Source organism: Helianthus annuus, chromosome 14 (assembly GCF_002127325.2).
Source record: "Helianthus annuus cultivar XRQ/B chromosome 14, HanXRQr2.0-SUNRISE, whole genome shotgun sequence".
NCBI classification, from domain to species: domain Eukaryota; kingdom Viridiplantae; phylum Streptophyta; class Magnoliopsida; order Asterales; family Asteraceae; genus Helianthus; species Helianthus annuus.
Window position 1 is genome coordinate 74,176,062 of NC_035446.2, and position 25,802 is coordinate 74,201,863.

Genomic DNA, 25,802 nt, shown 5'->3' on the forward strand with positions numbered 1-25,802 from the left:
ATATTCTAATGATATCATAACATATTTTAAGCATATTAACTTATGGAACCTATTCATGACTCATTTGGTTACCCGTTATGCATTTTCACGTTCGGTACGATTTATGTAACTAGTTTGCATAACTTAACCGAAACGGGTCAAACATTATTATTTTTACATTAAAATCCAGAATGTGTTTAGTTTACCCATTTTATACAAGTCCTCATACTTGTCGAGTCTAATTCACATTCTAATCCGGTCTTCGCTTAATCTCGCGTTTTGAACCGTAGACTTTTCCTTAAAACTAACCGGTCTAAGTTAGGACTTAAATAAGACCCGTTAGGAATCTAATAGGTTATTAAAACCTTCGTTCCAGATTAGGAGCCCAGTAAAAGATACTTGTACTTGCTGATTGAGATACGGCTGAGGATAAAATTATATTTTGCTCAGGTAAATACTTTTAACTTATTTTCCGTTATACGGGCTTGGGATACGGTAAATTATTAACGCTTGGTCGGGTATTGAATCTTTAATCAATTAATGGTTAAATCATTGAGATTACCCGTTTTAATCTGTTTTGTTTGATGCAATGCCTTTAGGGGGTTAATGACCGTGTCATGAATATCCTCGGCTCATTCATTAGGAATGGTCACGACTTAAGCACGAGGTGTAGGCATAAACCTGACACTGCGTATGTAAAAGATATAACCACTCGTTGAGGATAACTCACCGTGGGATTATATTAGTGGCGTGTCTATTAATTTTTAAACCCGGTACTTCTAACCCGGGCTACTGAATGGACGACAAACATATAAATCTATATACAAGATTATTTTTTTAAATAATTGTCCCAAGTTATAAAAGATTTTATGCCTTGTGCATTCAAACCAATTTTATAAATACTTTTCAGAAAGAGTCAGTTAATTGTATTTACCAGTGTAAACTGACGTATTTTTCAAAAAGGTTAAGTGCAGGTACTAAGTGTAATGGGCTGGAACTCCTGAGTGATTAAATAAAGAGTCTTGCAAGCTTTTATCACTTTAAGTCTGTTGAACAATATTTCTTTTGTTTTGATCCGACTGTGGATCCCTTTTTCAATCCGTTGTATAATATTTTATTGTACTTTTAACTCGGTTTGTATAAATTACTTTTAGACTTCCGCTGTGCATTAAACTGTGATTAATTGACTATGATGATATCAACTACGTCACAATACTCCCCACCGGGCCCATCGGTAATACGTGGAAATATCGGGGTGTGACAGGTTGGTATAAGAGCCAACATTGAGTGAATTAAACACTAGCCTTATGTGTTTAATCTCAATGACACAGTTGCACATTCCTTGACTTCCGAGTCTAGGCAAAGGACTTAGGATAAATCCTAATTTTGTTTATTTTTGTCTTTTATGGTTTTCCTTTGTTTGTTTCTTTTATTTGTTTTGACAGGAACAAAGAAAATGCCACCACGTGTTAGAAGCCGAGGCGGAAGGGGAAAAGCCCCAATTTTAACAAGGAATGACCACGAGGCTGGGCCATCGCACCGACGCACACCGTCCGCTTCAATCGGATCTAGTCCTCACGAAGATTGGAGGACTTACCTAGAGCTTGCGAGACGCTCTGTCTCGCTTAGCTCCTCGCCTTCTTACCACGATCCTTTCGGGCTCCCTCAAGACAACGAGTCCAACCACTCCCACCACTCCTTCTTACCGTTGCAGCGATCGGGTTCGCATCACGCCCTCCAGGACCCGACCTCTTACTTCCAAAGCCGGTTCAATCCTACAAACCAGGTTCAAGAACCAGAGGGTCCAAACCCTCTGGGGCTAGCTGATCACTATTCTGAGATACAGGATATGGAGATGGATGATGATCTAGATCCCAAGATGCCCCCAAGTGGGACGCCGACGCACCCCATCGAGATTTCAAGCGGATCATCTTTTCATGGTTCGCCTTACAGGGGTCCAGACAGTTTTGCTGAAAGATGGGCCACATAAAACTGGGAGTTCACTCCCCCTTTCAACCCACAACATCAACAGCAGTAGGATCCTTTCGAGGATTCGCGTTTCCAGGCAGTCACGCCACCGCCACTGCCACAGCAGCAACAGCCTCCTGAACCACCGAGGCGAAGAAGATCAGGTGCACGGATGTCCGTGCGTGGGGGTTTCCACTTCAGCACCCCCCACCACTCAAGCAACAGCCACTACCCGCCGTTGTACGAAGACCCGCAAATGGGTGGGCCTTCAAACCCAGTTTCTGAGGTCGACTTTCCGCCAGTCGCACCGCCACCACCGCCCATGGGTTATGAAAACCCAATCCCTTCCTACGCCGGTGCAACGACGTATAACCCGTTTGAGCAGACAACTTACTCGTGTTAGAAGTACTACAATGCCCCTAGTGTTGACCCGTACCTTGAGGAAGCCAACTACAATGCTCTTCATCCTGAAGGACCATGTCAGGCTGCATACCCAACTGGGTACCCGATATATGGGTATCAATACCCACCATCTCCTCAACCTCCGCAGCAGCAGCCGCAGCCGCCACAGATTCAACCACCGCAGCAGCAGCAGGAAATCCTTTAGCGGTTGCACGAGGTGGAGCAACAGGTTGAAGAGGAGCGTAGGAGCCGCCGTGGGTTACTTAAAGGTTTGGCAAACCTGATAAAGGGGAAGAAGAAGAAGGATTATTGAAATTCCTTATTTATTTGTTTTGTAATTTTAAATTTCAATTTAGTCCCTGTGTGGACATCTATTTATGTATTCAGTCCCTGTGAGGACTTGTATTTCTTCTTTTAGTCCCTATGTGGACAAGTTATTTCTTTTTTTAGTCCCGTTTAGGGCATCTATGTACCTCTTTAAATTTATGGAATGCTTTAATTTAAAATTTCATTTGTCATTATATATACATATGAATATATTATATGAAATAAATCAAATATCATTCCACTTTAATATTTGAAGAAACACTAGTTAAATAACCGGATTCAGATAAACCAGGGGGTTAGGTTCTGCATAAAGGGATTGGTTTCTTCTCGTTCTGTTCAAGGGGACAGATCCTCTCTTCTTCTCGATAGCTGCAAAATAGACACTGTCAGACTCGCCACGTGGAGAATGGGGGTTCTCTCTGTGACCACCCTCCGGCGTGAGAATAAGTATCGGTATATGAAGAAGAAGAAGTGTGAGTAAAGTGAAAGTAACCTGGAGTTTTACCTGAATTGCTCTTCTACTTATAGCCAAAGTTTGGGCAGAAAAACCTGTTATTGAAATATTGACGGAATGTGCTAACTCCGTAAGCGGTTATTTTTCCCTCCGTTAATTATCTTAATCCGACATGAGAGCACACGGATCGCGATTTAGATCAACGGTTGGGGTATTGCCACGTGGAAAGTGGGCAAGTGGAGATTTCTCTCCAATTCCATGCCACCATCGTGACTTCAAGGGAGCCCGGGATGATAACACGTGGCCTAGACGGTTATAACTATCCGGTGGTGCACGATTGAGTCTTCTAGAAGATTACAGCCGTAATCCGGTGAGACTCCTTATCGTGTGGTATCAGTGATGTAAATAATATCCGAGTCTGGGTATTATTTAAGCGGGAGTGCTGACTGGGATTTTTATCCCTGTCTGTTATGGAGAGAGGCGTAAGGATTTACTGATTTCCTTTTGGCGCACAGGTGTTGCTTGTTGTCTTTTTTCTGTGTCATCTTTATTGGACCAATGCGCGGCCGCGCAAGGTCTAAAGAGGGTTAAAGATGGGGTTGTGGTATGATCTCAAGTACTCAAAGCGAGGTTTTTGGGACCTTACCCCTTCAATATTGATCCGCCATTAAACAAAAATCTTAAAGGCAAAACCTAGCCCACATGTCATATTAAGACAGGGCCATGATGGTAAAACCTTTTTAAGAAATAAATCCTTGTTAACATCTGAAAACATGTTAGCACTCCTGACACCAGTGATTCGATAAAATCACATTTGTCATCCTTATATTGGATTTTTCCAATTCCTTATTCTTTCCTAATGATCTACATCCATTAGTGATGTAGTAATTGTCAAATAAGACAAAAGACAGTCGTAGTCTATGACTCCCTGTCAAGAAAGGTAATGAACTATGTTCAAACCTAAATGCCTTGACTCCATAAAATCATGGCTTATGAATTTAAAATTGTCCTTGTGACTAGGCCTTTTGTATGCCACCCTATTATCCATAATAGTTCATAACTGAGATAAATTGTAATAAAAATTTAAATAAATTAAATTACCAAATTAACCGGTATGGTTTATAGTTACCATTGTTAATGAATTAACATAAATGACAATACCATTAAAGACTTCTGAATAAATCATTGTCGTCTTTTTATGTAGCAATCAAGCTACATGGCTGAATCAACTGAGGTTAACAGTCACCCGAGGGAAAATAATGATACCACCAGAGTTAATGTAGCTGGTGCAGAACTGCAGGCATTAATAGATGATGTCGTTACTCGAGCCATGGACAGACAGTTCAAAGAATCAAGTGGTATTCGTAGCAGGACCCTATCAATACAGCATGCAAAACCACCCTCCAAGACTCATACATCTCACAAGAGGGATTCTCACCATTCATCAAACCAAAGGAGTGTCCCGTCTAAGAAGGTTGTGCTCAATCAAGAGCCTCATATTAAGACCTGTTCTTATAAATATTTTGTCTCCTGCAAGCCCAGGGACTTCACAGGGGAGAAAGGAGCTATCGATTGTATGACTTGGCTCGATGAGATGGATACAGTGGTTGATATTAGTGGTTGTGCAGAGCAGGACATTGTGAAGTATGTTTCACAATCTTTTAAGGGCGAAGCTTTAGCTTGGTGGAGGTCCCTAATCCAAGCTACAGGAAAGATTCCATTGTATAATCTGACTTGGGATCAATTTGTCGCGTTGATCAAGGAAAATTTATGTCCTCAGCATGAGGTGGAAAGGATTGAAACCGACTTCTTGACATTGGTCATGAAGAACTTGGACTGTCAGGCATATCTTACAAGTTTCAACACTATGTCTCGATTGGTTCCTTACTTGGTCACACCGGAACTGAAACGCATAGCTCGTTTTACTGGAGGTCTAGCTCCAAAAATCAACGCAAATGTGAAGGCATCTAGACCAACCACCTTTAGGTCTGTGGTTGATCTATCTCTATCTCTTACTCTCCATGCAGTTAGGCAGAGATCGCTTAAAAATTATGATGAAGGAAAGAGGAAACGTGAGGATGAGAACTCACGTCGCTCTGATAAGAATTGATAATGACCCGAGCATTGGTAAAGATCTTTGTGTTAATATAATGCCAAACTACATTTTCGAAATTGACGATACAAGAGAAGAAATTGATAATGACCCGAGCATTGGTAAAGATGAACTACCCGATACAAGAGAAGAAATTAACCACTTTGTTGAAGAAGAGGTCGCCATAGAACAAACCTTTATGATTCTTGACAAAAAGGAGCAACCAAATAAGGAGTCTCCTAAAGACCCACCTCTTGAGCTCAAAGAACTCCCAAAAGGTTTGGAATATGCTTTTCTAGACAAAGATGGTAAATCACCTGTAATTATTTCGTCTAATTTAACAAGTTTAGAAAAAGAAAAATTAGTTACACTCTTGAAAAAACACAAAATTGTGATCGCTTGGAAGCTTGAAGATATCAAAGGAATAAGTCTTTCCATGTGCACGCACAAAATTTTAATGAATGATGACTATAAATCGGTAATACAACCACAACGTAGAGTAAATCCAAATGTCCAAGAAGTGGTTAAAAACGAAGTCATCAAATTACTTGACGCTGGACTTATTTACCCAATCTCCGATAGTCCTTGGGTAAGTCCCGTCCAAGTAGTTCCAAAGAAAGGAGGTATGATGGTAATAGCTAATGAGAAAAATGAATTAATACCAACGGGAACCGTCACAGGATGGAGGGTATGTATAGATTATCGTCGATTAAATGAAGCAACAAGGAAAGATCACTTTCCTTTACCCTTTATTGATCAAATGTTAGAAAGATTATCCAGTCACAAATTTTATTGTTTCTTTGATGGTTTTTCAGGTTACTTTCAAATCCCGATAGCACCCGAAGACCAAGAAAAGACAACATTTACATGTCCCTATGGAACTTTTGCTTATTGACGCATGCCTTTTGGTCTATGTAATGCCCCCGCAACCCTTCAACGTTGCATGGTAGCCATCTTCCATGATATGATAGAAAAGACAATGGAAGTCTTCATGGACGACTTTTCTATCTTTGGAGATTCATATGACCAATGCCTCGATAACCTTGAACGAATGCTATCCCGATGTGAGGAAACTAACCTCGCCCTTAATTGGGAAAAATGCCATTTCATGGTAACGGAGGGAATAGTACTCGGTCACAAAATCTCAAGCGAGGGAATGGAGGTTGATCGAGCCAAAATAGATACTATTTCTCTATTACCGCCCCCATCCTCCGTTAGAGCTATCAGAAGCTTCCTAGGGTATGCCGGATTTTATAGACGATTTATCAAGGACTTTTCAAAAATTTCAAGACCTCTAACAAAATTACTTGAAAAAGATGCCCCTTTCATCTTCGACAAGGATTGCAATCAAGCAACTCTAACACTAAAAGAAATGCTAGTCAATGCACCTATCATGATAGCGCCTGATTGGAAATTACCTCTCGAAATCATGTGTGATGCAAGTGACTTTGCAGTTGGGGCTGTCTTAGGACAAAGAAAAGATAAGCATTTTCACCCAATTTATTATGCTAGTAAAACACTTAGCGATGCACAAGAATTTTACACAACAACAGAAAAAGAGTTACTAGCCGTGGTATTTGCTTTTGATAAATTTTGTTCTTATCTTGTTCTTTCTCAAACAATAGTTTATACAGATCATTCAGCCATTCGATATCTCTTCAAGAAACAAGATGCTAAACCGCGTTTGATTCGGTGGATTCTAATCCTCGAAGAATTCGACATTGAAATCAAAGACAAAATGTGAGCAGAAAACACCGCAGCAGATCATTATTTGCGCTTGGAAGACCCAGCTTTGGAGGCAACCAGGGATGAACAAATAAATGAAAATTTCCCAATGGAGTCCCTGGAAATGGTGGAATACCGAGATGAGCCATGGTATGCCGACTATGCTAACTACCTAGCTAGCGGTGTAGTCGCGAAAGGATGGCCACATCATCAAAGAAAAAAATTCTTTGGCGATTTAAAGCATTATTTTTGGGAAGATCCTTATCTTTTCAAAATGTGTTCCGATCAACTCATCCGCCAATGTGTACATGGTGGTGAAGCAAGAAGAATTCTCCGCCATTGTCATGAAGGTCCATAAGGAGGACATCATGGTGCCGCTATTACCGCACGAAAGATATTTGATTCAGGATTTTATTGGCCAACCATTTACAAAGACGCCCAAAGTCTTGTCAAGACATGTGACGCTTGCCAAAGATCAGGTAATATTTCTTCCAAAAACAAAATGCCACAAAATGGCATTCTTGTTTGTGAAATTTTTGATGTGTGGGGAGTCGACTTTATGGGACCCTTCCCACCGTCAAAAGGAAACAAATATATACTTGTGGCGGCGGATTACTTGTCTAAATGGGCCGAGGCCGAGGCCGAGGCACTTCCAACAAATGATGGAAGAGTCGTGGTAAGATTTCTGAAAAAAATTATTTTCTCGTTTTGGAACACCAAAAGCATTAATTAGTGATAGAGGTACCCATTTTTGTAACCATCAACTTGAAAAAAAATTTAACAAGATATGGGGTCTATCACCGGGTCTCAACGGCATATCACCCTCAAACAAACGGATAAGCCGAAGTGACTAATAAAGGTTTAAAACGAATACTCAAAAAAACCGTAGGGTTAAATAAAAAAGAATGGGCCGATAAGTTAGATGATGCTTTATGGGATTTTTGAACTGCTTATAAAACAACAATAGGTACAACCCCATATAAGCTCGTCTATGTAAAAAGCTGTCATTTGCCAGTAGAAATAGCACACAAGGCCTACTGGGCAATTAAAAATGTAAACTTGGATCTAGAATTTGCAGGTAAGAATCGATTTTGCCAATTAAATGAATTAGACGAATTAAGGAATTATGCATACTCTAACTCCGAAATTTATAAGGAAAGAATGAAAATTTTGCATGATAAACATATTAAACCTAATGAATTTCGGATAGGGGATCAAGTTCTATTGTTTAATCCACGACTTCGATTATTTCCTGGTAAATTAAAGTCTAGGTGGTCAAGACCTTTTTCCATCACCCATATTTTCCCACACGGTGCAGTCGAAATTAAATCTAAGAATGGAATTCCATTCAAAGTCAATGGTAAACGGCTAAAGCTCTATCAAGGATTTATTGAGGATGTGGGGGAAGAAATCTCGCTTAAAACGGTCGAAGAATGAAAGCATCAACATCATACCTGGTAAGTTACGAACAATCGGGAAACCATTTTCGGGAAATAGGGCACTCACACGAGCACTAAAAAAAATTTCAAAATTGCCCGCCCACGGGGCCGTGTTTGCACAACTAATAAAACCCCCTTTTTAAACACTTTCTTCATTCCACACGCCCCGTTTCTCCACAAAATCTCTGGTTCAGGCGATTTTTCTGCAAGATTTCGACGTTTCCCCTTCATCTAACAACGTCAAGGTATGATTCTATCCTTATAATTAGTTAGATTAAGTTCATGCATGTAGTTTAACATCAAGATTTGGGGAAAAATCTAGGGTTCTTCAACTTGAACCGGATCAAACCTCAAATTTTTGCATAAATCTGTTAGCATTAGTATAGATACATGTTATAGGAAGTAAATCAACTTGTATTGTTTGTAGAATCGCCCGATTTCTCACAAAAACCCCAAACCCTTGTTTTTGAACCGAAAAAGGTAAACCGTTTGTTTTGGGAAAAACGGCACTTAGGGTTTCATTTTCGGGGAAAACCGCCCCTACTGGACCAAAAATTTTCAAGTTTTCGGCACCGGGTCGAAAAATGGGATTTTTGGGAAACAGATGTCTGGACATGGGGTCGTGCTCGCTGAGCACGGGGGCATGTCCAGCCAAATCCAGGCAAACTCGGGGAGTGTCCGCTGAACACGGGGCCATGTTCAGCCCACTGTTTTCAATTTTCTCCGAAAATTTCACTGTTTCTTGCTAATTGTTTGGTGTTTTCTTTCAGATGGCCAAGAAATTCACCCGATTTAATGCAAATGAGTTGGATGCTAAAGCAAGATACGATGTGTTAAGCACTAGGCCGGAGGAGTACCCACGACAAGTATGCATGGATCTTCTAGGAACAGTGAACCAGCTAGACCGTTTCAACAACATTGTCACCGGCCCACTACGAGCCGCCCTGTGCACTCGGCTTCGCTCGGTCCATAAATACAACATTGAATTCTACAGCACGTTGGTTTTCAAGATGAGAGCCGATCCATTTGACAATGATAGGGTAGATTTCCGTTGTGGGGGGACTGTGTACTCAATCTCGATCGCACTGTTTGGGGCAATAGTTGGGCTGTACGCGGAGGAAGATGCTGGGGATGAAGAGAACACCGGCGGTCTACGTGAAATTCCAGAAAATCAACGCTAAGCTGCTTGGGCTCAAATAGGAGATGGAAACTATAATCCGAGCCGAACTAAGAGCACACAGCTGAGAGACCCTCTTTACCGCTACATCCACAGGGTCCTCACCTACTCTCTTAGTCAGGCGTACGACAGCAGCGGCGTTGTAGGGTTACGAGATCTGGTGGTCCTCCATTGCATTCACACCCGTACCAACCTTGATGATCCATACCTGCTACTCCAAAACATGCACCTGAACCAACTAGCTACTCCCCCAACTCCTATCTTCTTTAGAGGGTGGATTTACCACCTTTTCAAACACTTTGTTGATAGAATGTCGCGGTCTTTCCAAAGGAGCCCATGGTCGGGGAGAGTGTACATGGTCATTTGCCGCTCAATTAACTTGATTTATGAAGCAGATATGGGACAGTCAGTTTTCAAAGAGTTTAAGGGCATGCATGGAACCCGCAAGAGGCACTCGTCTTACACGCTCCACGCATCCGTCCTCCTCCTCAGTACTACTACCAGCACCAGGGTGATCCGGGTCAATCCTTGATGTGCTAAAAGTGGTTAAATAAAAACTACTAAAATTAGCCTAATCTAGACACTCTAAGCTTTAAATTTATAAACTTAGACTCGATCTAAAACTAAACCACGCAACCAGCAAGTGTACCGATCAATGCAGTATAGCTACATTAAGTCCGAGTATCGAACCCACGAGACTCTATGTATCACGTAAACTAGACTTTAATAGACTCTGACAGACACGACTTAACTTGTTTAATTGTTTAGGGGGGGGGGGTACGGAAAATCTAAGGAAATCTATTTAAACTAATTAATTAACTAAAACTAGACTAAAAACGAATGAAGACTAAGGGCTTTTCTTATATGGAAACGAGACCACCTAGACAAGAATCCTGGATTGTTTTTAAAGACTTACCGATTAAGTTAAATGCACGAATTATGGAACCAGGATCTTAAAGTACTAAACCTATTAAGAACCAACTAAGCCCCTCGACCCTTCTCAAGGAGAAACCTGTGGAACTACCTAGGCTGTTAATCCTACCAGTTATTAGACGCATTTCCAGTTGTCTAATTATTGTGTAAGTACCCTAATGTTGACCTACTCTTTTCCAATCATAGATCTAGGGTAGTTTGAATTATTAAACTTGACTTGATAGACTAATAAACCGACAGGGCAACTAAATTCACGACCTTTTCCAAGGACTGTCTAAAGCAATTCGTCGGGTAAGACCTACCAATAGCCCCTCACTTTCCACGTATTAGGACTAGCAGAACACTAAAACCTAGCAAATTATTACCAATTACTTCTAGAGGTTATCGGCCGATTCTCCCTAAAGAGTTAAGATTTCTTACTTGATATAGACACTCACCAAAATCCTAAACCCTAGTATGACTCTATGTTATGACATAGACCGTCACTAAGAATCATACGAAGCAAATGACAATAATAAACCAAGTTAAAGTACGCATGTGCATCAAATCAATAAAACAAACTCTTTACTAAACACAATCTATCCATAATATTCATGCAAATAACGAAAAAGGTAAAAACTTCATATCAGTCCATTCATCAAGTCTAAGTGGCTTAAAAGTTTAGCCAATCAAAGTCATGAACGAAGATAATAAACAAGGTTCAATAACAGAATTCATTGAAGTAAAATAAAGAAACTAAGAAAACAAGAGAATTAAATAGATAAAACCCGTTTAATTCTTGATCCCTAAGCCTCTTGCTTCAACCCCTTGAACTTGAACCCTTGGAAAATAAAGCTCTAAATTCGTCCCAATACTGATCTTGCGTCCCCCCTTTTTGTTTCGTATCAGATGATTCGCTGATATCGACTCCCAACTCTTGTGCGAATGATCCCTTTTTTTCAAACCGAATGATCTATTTATATTATTCTTCTCCACTAGGGTTTAGTTAATATAATATATAATATTTATCAACATTCAAGAAAACCCATATCCACCTTCTGCATGAATTCGTTGGACTTATATTAATTCAAAGATGTTTTCACTTTTGTCCTACTTCACGTCCAAGTAAAATTAATTATGTATGGCGGCCCACTAGTAAATATAGTTGGCAGATGCTTGTGTATTTTCGATGATGGTTATCTGCTGTACACTTTATTTGCGCTTGGCCCTGCCCATCTAAACTTGTGACACAACCCTTTAATAAAATATGGTCACCCATATTATAACACAAAGATAGCGCGCTCGGCCTACTCACAAAAAATAATGGCGAATTTTTACTCTACTCAACTGGCTAGTTATTTAATTATTACTCGTTTTCGCTCCATTTACACCAGGACTTGTCAAAACACAAAATAATATAATATAATACTAAAACTAAATAAAACAAATAAAAACTATAGAATAATTATACATTTTACATGGGACAAATATGTGTATTTTACCCTACATCAATCCTCCTCTCAAGGAGGTGGTTTTCCTTACTTTCAAAGTTTACATGATTTATTACAGGAAAACCTCATGTGTACCAGGAACACTTACAACATGGCCATCAACACATACGCCTGGGTCGGAGCAATAGAAAGAAACATCTCCGACATGTAGGATGACATTGGAAACATCCGTGATTATATGGCGGGATGTCACACCCCGACCACGTAAAACAACAAAACGTGGCGGAAACGTCGGGGAGTGTTGTAACAGAATCATTGTTTCACAACCATGGAATAAATAATTTTGTTTTATTGAATAAATGAACTCATTGTTTAAATAAAATCAAATAAGTACAACTATTATCTTTCAAGTTTTAAAGTCGCTAAGGCACGAGTCCATCCTAAGTGTAGCATATATCATCAATCATCACAGAGCAGTACCTGAAACATGTGTAAAAATAGGTACGTCAGCATAAAAAAATGCCGGCGAGTACATAGGTTTTATTGATTTAGGATTCATGACTTATGAGTTTAAAGAAAAAGGTTTTAAGAAAAGTAGTCATGATCCTTGAAAAAGGTTTTTCTTTTATAAATCATTTATAAGAAATCAGATGATATAAAAGAATAATACATAGGAATTTAAATAAGTAAGTAGAATAAGTTTGTATAAAAATATATTGTTTGAAAAACAATATTTTGCTAAAAGGTTTATAGTATATATAAAAATATACTTTGATTTAAGAAAGTCGAATAAATAATATATTAGAATATATTTTAGTTCCAAAACCGCTAACCCAAGTGTACTAAATAACGCCACGGTATGTAATGCGATGAAAACACTTATATATAAGAAGTACCAACGGCGTATCTACCATGTTTTCATCACATTGCACCCGCCCCGTTATCTAAACACCAACCAAAAACCAGTCATTAAGTAAATAGTATATTAACCATACTTTAGTTGGTAAAATAATTAAGTTTTCAGTAGTATATCAAAAGTATACTTTGGATTTACAAATAACATAATAAACTATGTTTTGGTTTGAAAATAACATATTAAAACTATGCTTTGGATTATGAGGTGTATGTAGAAACTAAATAGTTAGAAACTATTGAATGATGTTTGATTTGTGATTTTATATGAATGAATAGGAATGAACAAGTATGAATATTATGATAATTATTTCCCCTAAGTAGATGTCAGAGGTATGTGGGAATGAATAATCTGACAGATAAGTTTTAAGAAATCAGCTTGAACAATTGAACGATGATCATGAAATAATGTAATAGGATCATATTGAATCATACAATATTGAATTACCAAGTGCATTGGACAAGTGTAAAGTGGTAGTGACCAATTCGTCATGACAGGTGATCGGATGAAAACTTGTTGTCAAAGTTCGAGGTATGTACTTACGAAAGGATACAAGTAGACTTGTTAGAATGTATACTAGCTCGAGTCAGAACGGTAGCATATTGGATAAAATTACCATCGGCACTAGATGGAATTCACGACACCTCCCATGTGTTGCAATTACGAAAATGCCTCAACGAATAAAACGACATGTGTGCACTTGGATGACATCGAGGTGGATGAAAGATTGAAATATATTAAAAGGCTCGTGGAAATAAAAGATTACAAAGTGAAACAACTTTGCAACAAAGCCATTAGACAAGTTTTGGTCCAATGGCAACATCTAAAAGAATTGGATCTCACATGGGAAACAGGAGATGATATGCGGGAACACTACCCGTCATTATTCGATACGTATTCAGGTTTCGGGGACGAAACCTTCTTTAAGGGGGGTAGATTTGTAACACCCCAAATTTCGTATGTTACAAAATAATAATATGCTTGTGATGCTTAAATAATAGAAAACCGGTAAATATAGAATTGTACCGTAAGAAAATGATGGTAAGTTTAAAATATATATTTATAACCTAATTAACCAAAGGAAATATGACCAAGTTAGAATGTGAAGTAGGAATGTGGCATGATTTAAAAAGAGAAGGGGCTAAAAATGAAAATATGAAATAAGAATTTCATAAAACAAAAACTTGGTCTGTGTTTGGTGGGGGTGAGCGTACGATCGAGAGAGAGAGCAAGGGATGAACCAAAACCCTAACAACATAAATCCATCAAATTGAAAGGGGATTGAAGGCTATTTGGATGCATGAACCAGGAATGTTAATTACCTAAGTGTTTCTAACATCAAGTAAGTCGAATTTGGGTTTTTTGTGATGTTCGATTTAAGGGGTTTTGCGTAATCCGTGAATGTAGTGTAAAATAAAGCATGCATGTTAGTTGTTATGAATATGTAGATGTTAAGATATGTTTAATTTTGTCTATAATGATGATTTGGGGAAAACCCCATTTTTATGTTGTAGAATGATTAAGATTAGTGGTGTTTTATAAACAAAAAATTTATGTATTGTTGATGTTTGAAGAAATATGATGATGATAAGTTGATGAGTATTTGATGTAGAGCTAAATGTACATAGTTAGAATGGTAAATTATGAAGTTAGGGATTTGTTATGCTAATCAATGGATGAAATATGGAAGATGAGCTTAAGATATATGTACATTATGCTTTGTAGATAGTACGCACACCACGTGTTCGATGAAATGCCTTAATTGGAATTTATTGTGATTTTACATGAATACTTGCTAAGTTAATGTAATATGATGATGGCAAAATGTATGCGAGTAATTAACATCACTATGTACATCAAAGAATGTCTAAGTAATGAAGTCATAAGAAAGCTAAGTGTATGAAGTTGTGACATGTAGGAACAAAGAAAGACGAAGGAACAAGTCAATCCAAGGCGCTAGAAACGCAAGATTTCTGTAAGTTCATATGAACTTAATTCTCCCTTCATGTAGATTTACAAACGTTAGTTTTGGTAAATGAATTCTAGTGTAGCGTTGTATGATTTTTCATGGGAATGTATGAGGAAATGCTATGTAGTCGAACCGTATGAACGGGTCGTACTAATGGAATGTATGAGGGAATGCTTTGTAGTCGAACCGTATGAACGGGTCGTACTAATGGAATGTATGATTGAATGCTATGGAGTCGAACCGTATGAACGGGTCGTACTAATAGAATGTATGTTGGAAAGTCATGTAGTCGAACCTTGTGAACGGGTCGAATTAATGGAGAAGGTTAGAAAGTTAGACGGGTCTTGGATCAAGTCTTAGTGTGTGAACTTGGTTTAATCATAAAGATCCGTTAAATGGAAAAGTATGTTTTGTTGCATACAAAATTTAAATTATAAATTTGTTTATAATATGATAATCGATCTTTGTTAAAAAGGCTATGGTGATTAGTAAGTAACTAGCAAATCCCTTGCGGATTGGTTGTTATGAGAGTTATAATAAGCTATGCAAGTCGACCGGTTCTAGTGAACAAGTCGAGTAAGAATAAGCTACCATCCGTTTTGAACGGGTGGTTTTGAATGCTATAATGAATGCTAGAAGCTTAATCCGTTATATGGATAGAAAGAAGAATTTATGTTGAAAGCAAATAACCCAACTTAATGGGTCGAATGTGTATGCTTAACTCTCACTGAGAGTGTTTATGCCAAACCCAATTACTTGGGTAGTCGAATGTGTATGCTTAACTCTCGTTGAGAGTGTTTATGCCAAACCCAATTACTTGGGTAGTCGAATGTGTAAGAAAGAAGAAAGCTCATATACGGACGGAACTAAAACGAAATAATTATGATTCGACAATTGAGATGACTAACTTTAAAAAACTTGTTGTGTATGTAGGTAAATCCTCACTTTAGGCGATTTGGAGATTTGGAGCGAGCACGGGTCCATGTTATGTTATACCAAAAGCTTCCGCTAGTTTATGTTCGTCCTTATGGTCCATGACTTGTTATTTTGTCCAACTTTGTTAGTAGTAGTATTTTTTTTGCAAACCTTGTTGTCTTTGTTTTGGGTAGTTTAATGTTAAAAGGGTCGTAGATTGTTGTTAGTTTATTATGTTAAAAACAGGGCGCATGTTCGTTTTACGAACGGGTCATGCCCAATTTTTGTAAGAATTTTTTTTATGTATCAAAGTTGGTATTTTGACGTCTTTAAATTATTTTGTAAGTTATGGAAAAGCGGACCTTACAAGTTGGTATCAGAGCCAAGGTTTGAGGGATTCGGGCAAGAGTCCTAGCGCTCGAACTCAAACCAAATGGCTCGTGCTAATGTGCTCGCTCCAAGATCGCCAATGAGGTAATACGCCAAGTTCTCAGTAATAATAATGGTATGTGTAATATGTTTCGGATGCAAAAATAAAAGCTAAGTTTATAGATGAATAGATAGGGAGGCCATACGGAGAATTTAGGAACCGTATGGCTGGAAATATGCACGGGAAATAGACAAAGTAACAAAAAAAAATGAAATGAATGAAACAGCAGCGTTTCAGCAATTCGGGGAGCCGTCGCCGACGGGCTCTCATGCCGTCGCCGACGCCCCCATTCAGCTGACGCCTAAACTCCCTGCCTACGGGCAAAGTGGGCGACGGTCCATAATTAGAACCCGTCGCCGACGGTATGACTAGCCGTCGCCGACGGCCTTTACAAATATGATCCGCAGAAAAATTTCTTTTATCTTATTGTATTCATGTTTGGGAGTTCCGTGTGAATTCAAAGGACCATTAGATGATAGCATAGGGTCCTTATAAGCATGATGATAAGATACTTAGTATCACAGTCTGTGATCACAATGAAAGCGATTTCGATAAGAACTGAAAGTAACAATGTGAATAACACGAGTCGGATGATAAAACTTCGATAATCAAGATTAAGAATTACACTATTTTAAATGCAGTAAATAAGAATTGAAGTATGTATTATATGGAAAGCTTGTGATTAATGTAGAAAAAAAAAACCGTCTTTTGTAGATGGCCGAAGTAAGAAATGTTAATGTTGATGGTGATGTACAAGTGAAATGAAAGTTGTTGAAATATGATTATGAATGCATGAATGTAACTTGAGATGAAATTGGAAAGTATATGAATGTAGAAAATGCTTAATGTAGATGACGGACGAAGGAAATACAAACGATAACAAATGATTACGGAAGAGGATGGTATGGTCCTAGAATGTAAAAAAAAAAAAAAAAAGGAAGGTAGGAATGATAATTACGATTAAGCTTAGAAAGTATTGAACATGAAAGGATGATAGAATTTCGAGTGTAGTATGGTCCTAAGGATGAAAATTTTGTCAAATAAAAAGTAAATGTTAGTAGAATGAATAATGGGCTAAAACCTAGATGGATGATTTGAGCACCGACGAGGATAGAGATTTTGTAAGATATGGTAAAATGATAACAAGTATGATTGAATTCGAACGTTTAAAAGATATGAACGAATTTCAAGAATGAAGGAGGTGGCTCAACATGTAAATATAATTATGTGATGGACTTACTAGTAGAGGATTTGTCAGAAATGGGATGGCAAGAACAACGTTTACATAAGTATGTCTAAAATCAATAAGGAAGTACAAACGTCCGAAAGAGTCCATACTGTAGGAATGGCTTAACAAGCAACTAATAGTAATAGAGTTACTAAATGTTTGAGGTAAGTATATGTATATATACACACACACATACATGCATTAGTAGTCGAAGTTTTTACGTCACAAGAGGAAGTGACTAGGAAGAATGATGATATTAATAATAGAGGAATTAAGTAGTTGGCTCATGATGAGCATAATTTTTCTAACGACGTAGTGAAGGAACAAGTATGGTCAGTAACTTGGAAGGCAGAAGTAAGTGACTTATAATACTAGTAAGTAATTATTATCTTCTTATCAATATAGGAAAATTATGGCGGCTCTAAATTCTTGTTTATTGTAAAGTGCGGTTATAAGATGTCTTGTAATGTCATGATGGAAGAATGGTAAGAAAGCGGGGACACGCTTAGTATGCCAAATTTAGAATACTAAGCGAGGAAACAAAAGTGAGGAACTGTTAAGAAAGTGGGGACACGCTTAGTATGCCAAATTTAGAATAATTAGAAAAAACTGTATGGAAGATGTGAAAAGCTATCGTTGAAGGAAGTTAAAATGAAAATATAAGAATACGTAACTATTAAAGGTGGAATGTTACATAAAGAGGGGTTGAGTGGAATGTAAAATATGAAGAACATTTGAATGAATCTTGCCCTCAGTCAGGTTCCCTATCGTATGCGAGGATTATTTATTAGAAGGTAAACCTCTAAAGAAATGTTCAAGAGTTAAAGTTTTTATGCGCATGATTCTTGGTTCGTATTATAAAACAACCCTACGTGGTAGAGTGTAATCTCAATTATCGAATGAATGGTTGTACCAAGTTTTATGTAACACATACTTGGAATGGAATGACATATGTAATAAGCTTATAATCTCGTATGTAGCGGAACCTAGGTAAGTATATAGATAAGAATTAACCCTTTGTGGTACAATGTTAGGTAATTGTCTTAGTATTACAATTGCTAGAAGGAATGACGTATGTATGATAGCTATGGAATGTGATGACAAGTATAGCTGAGTATGAGACCTCGAGTATAATATGAGTTACGCAAATGTAAGTATTGATTATCGATCATATTGATAGCGTGATTAAGATTTATGTTGGCCCTTGTAACCAAGGGATAGACGGTAAAGAGATTAGAGCAAGATAGGAGGTACACGATTTGTATAAACGTATACATTAAGTTGTGGTTAACCATGCAGGTATGATAGATCATGAATGAAAGAAATATTGGTGTCGGGTAAAGATTATACGTAGGTATTGCAAGAAAAGTATGAAAAGAACTATCAACCAAGTGACATGAAAGAAATTCCGCTTGATATTGGCCCTGGAAGGATGAGGTGTATGTAGAAACTAAATAGTTAGAAACTATTGAATGATGTTTGATTTGTGATTTTATATGAATGAATAGGAATGAACAAGTATGAATATTATGATAATTATTTCCCCTAAGTAGATGTCAGAGGTATGTGGGAATGAATAATCTGACAGATAAGTTTTAAGAAATCAGCTTGAACAATTGAACGATGATCATGAAATAATGTAATAGGATCATATTGAATCATACAATATTGAATTACCAAGTGCATTGGACAAGTGTAAAGTGGTAGTGACCAATTCGTCATGACAGGTGATCGGATGAAAACTTGTTGTCAAAGTTCGAGGTATGTACTTACGAAAGGATACAAGTAGACTTGTTAGAATGTATACTAGCTCGAGTCAGAACGGTAGCATATTGGATAAAATTACCATCGGCACTAGATGGAATTCACGACACCTCCCATGTGTTGCAATTACGAAAATGCCTCAACGAATAAAACGACATGTGTGCACTTGGATGACATCGAGGTGGATGAAAGATTGAAATATATTAAAAGGCTCGTGGAAATAAAAGATTACAAAGTGAAACAACTTTGCAACAAAGCCATTAGACAAGTTTTGGTCCAATGGCAACATCTAAAAGAATTGGATCTCACATGGGAAACAGGAGATGATATGCGGGAACACTACCCGTCATTATTCGATACGTATTCAGGTTTCGGGGACGAAACCTTCTTTAAGGGGGGTAGATTTGTAACACCCCAAATTTCGTATGTTACAAAATAATAATATGCTTGTGATGCTTAAATAATAGAAAACCGGTAAATATAGAATTGTACCGTAAGAAAATGATGGTAAGTTTAAAATATATATTTATAACCTAATTAACCAAAGGAAATATGACCAAGTTAGAATGTGAAGTAGGAATGTGGCATGATTTAAAAAGAGAAGGGGCTGAAAATGAAAATATGAAATAAGAATTTCATAAAACAAAAACTTGGTCTGTGTTTGGTGGGGGTGAGCGTACGATCGAGAGAGAGAGCAAGGGATGAACCAAAACCCTAACAACATAAATCCATCAAATTGAAAGGGGATTGAAGGCTATTTGGATGCATGAACCAGGAATGTTAATTACCTAAGTGTTTCTAACATCAAGTAAGTCGAATTTGGGTTTTTTGTGATGTTCGATTTAAGGGGTTTTGCGTAATCCGTGAATGTAGTGTAAAATAAAGCATGCATGTTAGTTGTTATGAATATGTAGATGTTAAGATATGTTTAATTTTGTCTATAATGATGATTTGGGGAAAACCCCATTTTTATGTTGTAGAATGATTAAGATTAGTGGTGTTTTATAAACAAAAAATTTATGTATTGTTGATGTTTGAAGAAATATGATGATGATAAGTTGATGAGTATTTGATGTAGAGCTAAATGTACATAGTTAGAATGGTAAATTATGAAGTTAGGGATTTGTTATGCTAATCAATGGATGAAATATGGAAGATGAGCTTAAGATATATGTACATTATGCTTTGTAGATAGTACGCACACCACGTGTTCGATGAAATGCCTTAATTGGAATTTATTGTGATTTTACATGAATACTTGCTAAGTTAATGTAATATGATGATGGCAAAATGTATGCGAGTAATTAACATCACTATGTACATCAAAGAATGTCTAAGTAATGAAGTCATAAGAAAGCTAAGTGTATGAAGTTGTGACATGTAGGAACAAAGAAAGACGAAGGAACAAGTCAATCCAAGGCGCTAGAAACGCAAGATTTCTGTAAGTTCATATGAACTTAATTCTCCCTTCATGTAGATTTACAAACGTTAGTTTTGGTAAATGAATTCTAGTGTAGCGTTGTATGATTTTTCATGGGAATGTATGAGGAAATGCTATGTAGTCGAACCGTATGAACGGGTCGTACTAATGGAATGTATGAGGGAATGCTTTGTAGTCGAACCGTATGAACGGGTCGTACTAATGGAATGTATGATTGAATGCTATGGAGTCGAACCGTATGAACGGGTCGTACTAATAGAATGTATGTTGGAAAGTCATGTAGTCGAACCTTGTGAACGGGTCGAATTAATGGAGAAGGTTAGAAAGTTAGACGGGTCTTGGATCAAGTCTTAGTGTGTGAACTTGGTTTAATCATAAAGATCCGTTAAATGGAAAAGTATGTTTTGTTGCATACAAAATTTAAATTATAAATTTGTTTATAATATGATAATCGATCTTTGTTAAAAAGGCTATGGTGATTAGTAAGTAACTAGCAAATCCCTTGCGGATTGGTTGTTATGAGAGTTATAATAAGCTATGCAAGTCGACCGGTTCTAGTGATCAAGTCGAGTAAGAATAAGCTACCATCCGTTTTGAACGGGTGGTTTTGAATGCTATAATGAATGCTAGAAGCTTAATCCGTTATATGGATAGAAAGAAGAATTTATGTTGAAAGCAAATAACCCAACTTAATGGGTCGAATGTGTATGCTTAACTCTCACTGAGAGTGTTTATGCCAAACCCAATTACTTGGGTAGTCGAATGTGTATGCTTAACTCTCGTTGAGAGTGTTTATGCCAAACCCAATTACTTGGGTAGTCGAATGTGTAAGAAAGAAGAAAGCTCATATACGGACGGAACTAAAACGAAATAATTATGATTCGACAATTGAGATGACTAACTTTAAAAAACTTGTTGTGTATGTAGGTAAATCCTCACTTTAGGCGATTTGGAGATTTGGAGCGAGCACGGGTCCATGTTATGTTATACCAAAAGCTTCCGCTAGTTTATGTTCGTCCTTATGGTCCATGACTTGTTATTTTGTCCAACTTTGTTAGTAGTAGTATTTTTTTTGCAAACCTTGTTGTCTTTGTTTTGGGTAGTTTAATGTTAAAAGGGTCGTAGATTGTTGTTAGTTTATTATGTTAAAAACAGGGCGCATGTTCGTTTTACGAACGGGTCATGCCCAATTTTTGTAAGAATTTTTTTTATGTATCAAAGTTGGTATTTTGACGTCTTTAAATTATTTTGTAAGTTATGGAAAAGCGGACCTTACAAATTGTATAAAGAAATATATGTTGGTCTTGTACAATACCACACATGAGAGTATATCAAACTATATTTTTGGGAGTATATCAAAATATACAATAAAAGTGTGATTTATGAATTCAATTAGACCTAGTGCATCAAACTACACCTTTGAGACTATAGGAATACCACGAAGGCAATCCCTATTTGGATGGAGAAACAAATTGGTTTCAGACATTCCATGACAACAGGAATGGGGTGTCAAATCCTATAGCGCTATATCATACTACCAACCGGTCTGGTGAACAAAAATAAGTACTATTCCAACAATTAATTTCATAATCTTTGAAAAATCAGTGTTTAAACCATAGATAGTCATTTAGTTTGTCAAAAGATAAGTACTAACATGTATAATCAATTATACTTTGAAATCATGAAAATAACAGATAGGTACACATGTTTCACCCCAAAACAGTTGAAAACAGTAAAAGAGGGGACTATGTACTCACTTGAGAGTGCTTAGAAGTCTTGAACAACTACCAAGCAAGCTAGAGGGAGCACGGAATCAAACGACACCTAGTATTGATAACTACATAAATAAACCGGCCTAAATCGGAAGATCGGATAGGATGAGGTCTAGTAAACCAAATGAGTGTGGGAACTCATATATTATGGTCTAACAAGGCCTACATACTAAAATGAAACCTATCCTAAGTGCTTTCAACCCATTACGACCCGTTTAGGTAGCTTATGCTACTTTAACGCGTCGTTTGCGTAAAACGCGTTCGGACCGTTTAACTAGTCCTATGACAAGTATTATATGCCTAAACATGCTTAATTATGTTGCATAATCAGTTAAGTGACAAAAGTTTGGGTTACATATGCTTAATTACCAATTATGTATGAAAAGGGCATTTTGGTAATTTACCTAAGGCATATAAACTACTTATCATACAACTACCTAAACTAGGTTACCATAAGATATAACCTCGGAAGGTTATTCCCTATGCAACTATGGTCCCTAAATATGTTTGGTCGGATCCTAATGATCGACCAAACGGGTCGTGTTCGAAAGTCTAAGCGGGTGTTTAGTCCGCTTGACTTACGACTCTACACAAGCACTAAACTAAAAGCGACGAGCTAAACATGTCGAAACATGTTTAACAAAGTTAGAAAACAGGTTTGGTATCAAAACAAATGGTTTTGACACCTAAAAGTAGCTTGGTTACAAAATACGTGAGAATACGCATTCTGGCCGAAGCTACGGCTCGTCACTGAGCCTAGATAACGTGGTAATCAGTAGGTATAGTCACTAGGGACTATAACCATCGTGATTACGCTCACGTTATGAAGTTCAAATGAACTTCACGTTGACCATAAACTGGTCAAAGCAGAAAGTCAAACGCAGTTTGACTTTAACGATAAAAACGAAAGAAAAGAACGAAAGAATACTTACAAAAGGTCCCCGCAAGCTTTGATTTCCCAAGTATTCTCAGGTATGAAGTGGCTAGCACTTCAACTTAGAGAAATCTCAGAAAATCAAGTGTGGGTTTTTGTAAGTGAAGGCAATGGGTATTTATAGGAAAACCAAGACCGTTAGGATCGTTCCTCGATAAACGTGCTTCGATCTTGGCCGTACACATGGGCCCCTTGTTTTAGAAAACCATTAGAGCCCATAGAAATGCCCCAAAACCATTTGCAAGTGGTTTGGAAGTGCTAAACAGCTGCAAACAGCTGTTTGCAACAATTTTGCTGATCTGGGAGGCTGACGCGGCCCGCTTAAGAATTACACACAAACTCACGCGGGCCGCCTGGGCATAGTTTGACAGATTTGTCAGTTTTGGTCCCTGCAGCTTAGAAACATGCGTTTCGGCCCAATTTTGACACGTTTAAGCCCCGTTAACCTCATTTCAAGGCTCTAAAATGAATTTAAAGTATTGGGAACTCAAAACATGCTCAAAAATATCTCGGATGTCGGTTCGTTTGGTCGTACGGTTGCGTTGTTCGGTTAATTACGACGGAAGTCGTAACGAACGCAAAAACGATCTAAATTAAGCGACGAATGGATTTTTATTATGCCAAACACTAAAATAAAATATTTTAATGCTTACATAAATTTTTGGATGTCCGGATGTATTCAGAACGTAAGATATGCGCGAAAATGCAAACTTATGCACTTTTTGACGCTTTTAGTCCCTGAATGACCAAAAGTTTATTTTTTTGCGCACCAAACACCTCAAAGCCTATTTCTAAGCTGTGTAAAGGATATTAGGGCATATTTAACTTATGATCTAGTTCCGGAAGGTTTGTTACTATACGAATTGGTATAGTTTCGCAGTTTGACACAATTAGTCCCTACGATCGAACAAACTTGATTTCAACACACCAAACCATCCAAAACTTATTTCTAAGTTATGTGGAGGTTATTTAAGGTATGTTAAGCCTATTTCACTATTCCGGAGTGTTTGTTGCGTTAAACTGGTTATATTTACGCCTCCGAGCGCGTATAACCTTCCAGAAAGCGATTTAATGCTTGAAATCGAACAAGAGTTGATACGTGCAAAAGATACACATATTTTTACCAATCCCAAGTATGAAATACAATATTTCATCGGTTTGGCATTTGTTTGATGATGGAAGTGACACAGGTGTCACACGGGACACGGAGGAGGTGATGATATGAAGACGAGGACATGGATTGAGCGGGAGGAGTGGAGGTAGCATCCTAAGGTTGGAGGTCTCACAGGTTAACCCCCTTATCTCATGAACAATTTCTGGCCTGCGTGCCAAGTGTTGAACAATTTACTTCCTTTAACACTTTTTATTTCTTGCATTTTTTTTCTTATAACTTGTGGTGTGGATGATTAACTTTGGTAATTTAGGATGTTGGTTATTGTTTGGTGTGATATTTATTAGTTAAATAGGTACGTACGAGGCTTAGAGCACTAAACATTAGTGCTACTAAAGCCGGAACAGCAAAACCGAATCTAGAAACCTGTTTTACACTTTTGCAGTTTGTCCACACGGGGTCGTGCTCAGCCGACACGCCCCCATGCCCATTTCCTAGACCTTTGTCCAACACGGGGTCGTGTTCACCTGACACGCCCTTGTATCCATCTTCTGTAAGTCCTTGTTACTGGCAATCTGATCACGGGGCCTTGTTCATCCAACATGGGCACGTGTCCAGTTGCCCAGTAACATTAAATTTTGTTTTTAACACACCTTTTACACATTCAATCAACCTAAAAACTTATTTTTGGGACACATTGAGGACAATGTGTAATTTAAGTGGGGGGGGGGATGCTAAAACCTTGAATTTTGCAACTCCTAATTACAAGCCTTACACAAAACTCTATTAGAACCGCTAAACACCCCAAATTGTTTCAAAAATTTTACATTTTTTTTACTTGTCTTGGTTTAATTTGGGAATTACAAGTTTTAAAAAGGTTATATTTTAACAAATTTACAACCGATAGCATCGTGATAAAAAGAACCAACATAAGAAAATTATGAAACGGCATGACAAATCTAGTTAAAATTGATTATATATACTTGATCACATAAAAACCTATTCCCACAAAAAGTGAGTTTTGAGTCTTTATTGAGCATACAAATACACATCTTTAAACTAAATGCTCATTTTTCGTTTCTTGTGTGTATAGCCGCTTGGTTTCTTACAACTCTAGAACTTGCCATGACAATACATTCCCGGTCCTTACCAACTCAAACTCAAGTAAGTAAATGATGGAGGGATTAGGACTAACCCTTTTTCTTTCAACACCATTATTTTTCTTTTTTTTTTTACCACCTACCCAAAATCCCCCTAGTTAACCCCTTTGATCCTAAACCTTTTCATTTCTAAACCTACAAACAAACACCCTTTACCCACCAAAACTCTTTTTTTAAACCCTTTATTTAAGTAAAAAGCTCGGTTTTTTCATGTGACGTTCCTTGTCAAAAAAAGAGAG

General features: G+C 37.6%; 2 long non-coding RNA genes across 2 annotated transcripts; both read left to right on the top strand.

Moving 5' to 3' along the window:
* Positions 1-14,033: 14,033 nt before the first annotated feature.
* LOC110905488 lies at positions 14,034-16,057 on the top strand. The gene is made up of 3 exons (XR_002573170.2): positions 14,034-14,181; positions 14,758-14,814; positions 15,742-16,057. It is a non-coding gene; the product is annotated as an uncharacterized LOC110905488 (long non-coding RNA).
* A 3,742-nt stretch (positions 16,058-19,799) lies between these two features.
* Positions 19,800-21,829, top strand: LOC110905489. The gene is made up of 3 exons (XR_002573171.2): positions 19,800-19,953; positions 20,530-20,586; positions 21,514-21,829. It is a non-coding gene; the product is annotated as an uncharacterized LOC110905489 (long non-coding RNA).
* The last annotated feature ends 3,973 nt before the right edge of the window (positions 21,830-25,802 follow it).